This window comes from Triticum aestivum, chromosome 7D, assembly GCF_018294505.1.
Source record: "Triticum aestivum cultivar Chinese Spring chromosome 7D, IWGSC CS RefSeq v2.1, whole genome shotgun sequence".
NCBI lineage: Eukaryota > Viridiplantae > Streptophyta > Magnoliopsida > Poales > Poaceae > Triticum > Triticum aestivum.
Genome location: NC_057814.1, coordinates 80,885,454 through 80,888,888, shown reverse-complemented (window position 1 = coordinate 80,888,888; position 3,435 = coordinate 80,885,454). Strand labels below are relative to the sequence as shown.

Below are 3,435 nucleotides of genomic sequence, written 5' to 3'. Positions count from 1 at the left end.
ATAGATTTGGCCGTCGGCAACGCAAGTTTTTCTGGTAGTGGCCCCCGTCGGCATAGATTTGGCCGTCGGCAACGCAAGTTTTTCTGGTAGTGATTCCATTCACCTTCTTCAGGTTACTCGGCGCGCCCGATTATAATCACCAGTTCACCGGTCTTCCCTACTTTCTATCTCCCCTCTCCCACCAATTCTTCATTGGATTTTAGATTCTACATTTATTCATGATGTTCTCTCTACTCAAAAAATGAATGCAGGTTTTCCAGCTAAGATGGTTTCCAGCTCGGTTGTGATGGATTGGCTGGTTCTAGTGGATTGGAACGTGAGTCATTGGTTTCAGCTTGAATGTTTTGTTGCTTGAGAGTATTATGTTTGAATGCCCCGCACCATCCTTTGAAAGTGCTAATGGCTACAGTGACATTATTTTGGTAATAGCAAATTGTAGCATGGTAGACTTCAAAGCTTTACACACAAATTAAGACATATTTGCTTTGACATGACCAAAAGTGTACAACAACATTAGTATTTTCAGTGCTTATGCAAAATTGACACTACCTGAATTCTAAATGTAAAGTAACAAGGCTCCAACATGCAAGATTGGCATGACATCCATCTTTAGCAGTCCATGGAGACTAAAACATGACAAGAACTTCTTCTATTTGACATTCTATTGCAAATTAAGCTACTTCTGTTTCTGAAGCTCACCAAAATTTGGGTGCTTTATACTTTTACCTCTTCTATATTCTCTAGCTTGACGGAATAGAGGTCAATTCAGGCACTAGCAGTGTGGAAGGAGAGGCACTGATTTATACATGCTTCATCGGTTGATTTTGCGGGTTGCTTTCGAACGATGGTGGCAGAGTATTTTTTGTACAGAAAGGATCATATCATAAGAACAGTTATGGCCGCCTAATGTTATATACTTCGTTGTCCTGAGAAGCCCCAGTGCGGAACCCAAGCTTTCAACTGTAATATTGCGTACTTAATATCCATTGCTAATTTTTTCAGTATATTAGTAGTTGAATATCTATTTTGTTTAATGTGTCAAAATTGCTTCAGAACTTCCCTTTGGATGCAAATGGGAAATGGTTTCTTTGTTAATTTACGATAAAGAACAATAGTTTACAAATTAGAAATGCTTATGTCATCAACATCAGATTCATTATATCATTACCGATGCACCATGGGCGCCAGGATGTTTTTCTGGCAGATGAAGAATTTGTAATGCATGTTGGGTCAAGGTGACATAACACAATGCATCCTATTATCACCATTGGTACGCGCATGTATAATTGTTAGTTGGGGACTGTAATACATTAAAAAATGATTGCTCGCATAAATAAGAAATACATCGAACCTATGTTGCTCAGCTAAAATAACATAACTAAGATATAGATTTAGACATGCGAACATTCAGCCATACATCGAGGACTAGTAAAAACTGAATTACCAAATTTAGATTACATATTCACACGCTGTGGTACTTAAAATTTCATGATGATATCCTTCGCCGCTTTTAGCTCAGCGGGCAAGAATCTAGCGATCAGCTCCTTGAGAATGGACGGGCAACTGCTCTTCAGATGCTCATAACCATCAGTTGCCACCATAGCCTCAAAATTGGAAGGAGAGGCAAGGAACTCAAAGCAAGCTTCCTTTAGTCCAGGGCAACTAAGTTGTTCAGCCAAAGCTAAACTAGTGGCCACGGTGTCGGAGTCAATGTGGTTGCACAACTTGTCCTCGCATATCAGTTTCAACCTCTCGACATCGTACCTGTCAGCCGCGACTCAAAAATTAGCCACTTGGATTTCCCATTATGGGTCTACTGCATAATGTACATATTATATATATAATATATAGAGATAGAGAGAGAGACATTATGTAGAGATTGTATATGTATATATCGATATCTTGAGAGCTCAAAATAATCCATAACATCCCGTATTCAATCCATAATCAAGAATAATTAGGATTTCTAAAAAAAAAAGAAAAAATAAAGGGTCCACTCATAGGAAAACCCAACCTTTCCCCGTATCCGGCACTAATCTATTTTTAACGTCTAATTAGAGCGGGGAATCATTCCAATTAGGAAGTTCAGCTCGTTGCTTTTTATTTTACCAGAATTGGAGCCAGGCTCTATCCATTTATTCATTAGACCCAGAAAATCGTAATTTTGGATTCCATTCAAAAAAGAGTAAATGGCCAGCCATCACCACGTCTTCACGGGTGATCTCAGGAATTGAGTCTGTGTATATGAAATGCAGCAATGACTTGAACACGTCGCTCTCCATATCGCTGATCTCTACAAGCGGATTACCGGCATTCTCCATCATGGAGCCGAAGAGCTCCGCCTTGAAGACGGAGGACCGAGCAGCGAGCACGGACCTATGGGCTAAAACTTTCTCCCCGCCGACGTTGAATGTCATGTCCGCTCCATCCATACTCTTTAGGAGGCCCCCGAGGTCCCGGCACATGTTGCTGGGAGGAACCACGACAAACTGTTGTTTAAGCATTGTAATTTCCTCGCAACGGATCCCTTCAAGACGGTGACATCGCATCTGATGGTGACCCAGTCATCTATCAGATGCGGCGATCCCTCCAAATCCGCCTTGCTGATAAACTTGCTGTAGCCCCAGCTGGGATGTGTTGGCGTGAAGGTCTGTACGGACTTGTAGGCACGGGTGAGAGAAGGCACTGGCACCCCGGCCTTGTCGAGCACACTGAACTTGCATTTCACCTTGACATCCTTATTGGCACCCTCAGACTCAGAATCAAGAACCAGGTAAATAGACACGAAATCGGCATCACCGTTGGGGCAATAACGCACGGTCCAGACATGGCCTCCAAGGCGAAAAGGCGTAGATGATGCCCACTTGCCTGTCTCGAGCAGCGCCTTGGTTCTCGAGTATTCCGCTATCTTGAGCGTGTACGACCGATCCTCGGCGTCAACTAAGATAGCACCACCAGCAGCAGCAAGAAGATTGCAGTTTCCTGAGGCAGTACGATCTGCTCTTGTTGGCGACCCACCAAAGCACCAGCGCAGCATAATGCCGCCGCCGGCCGAATCGGAGGGGTCTGGAAGACTGGAACTCTAGATGTCGGGGTGGCGGCTCGTACGTCTCCTCGAGGAACAAGTAACAGCGGCGGTAAAGTCGTTATGACCGGAGTACTTGGAAGCGAGATTGACCTAGGAACCCCTCCATGATTATAACTTTATACGACGGTCGGTGAAAGGCACACAGTCCGTTGCTGCTCCTGAGTCCTGATTCCAATTCCAACTATGCCATGAAGACAGAAACCTATTCGGAGTACATAAGAATATAACAAAAAAAGGCCCATATTTGAGCATCTACAGTAGAAGGCCATTAAAAATGGCAAAAAGGCAGAAAAAGGACTAACAGAAGAAATTTTTTTTTGCCCACGTGACTATATTTCAGCCATTTA

The 3,435-nt window shown here is 43.2% G+C and overlaps 1 pseudogene; it reads right to left on the bottom strand.

The window, feature by feature from the left end:
• Positions 1-1,911: 1,911 nt before the first annotated feature.
• LOC123168986 (BTB/POZ and MATH domain-containing protein 2-like) lies at positions 1,912-3,152 on the bottom strand (annotated as a pseudogene).
• Between the last annotated feature and the right edge of the window lie 283 nt (positions 3,153-3,435).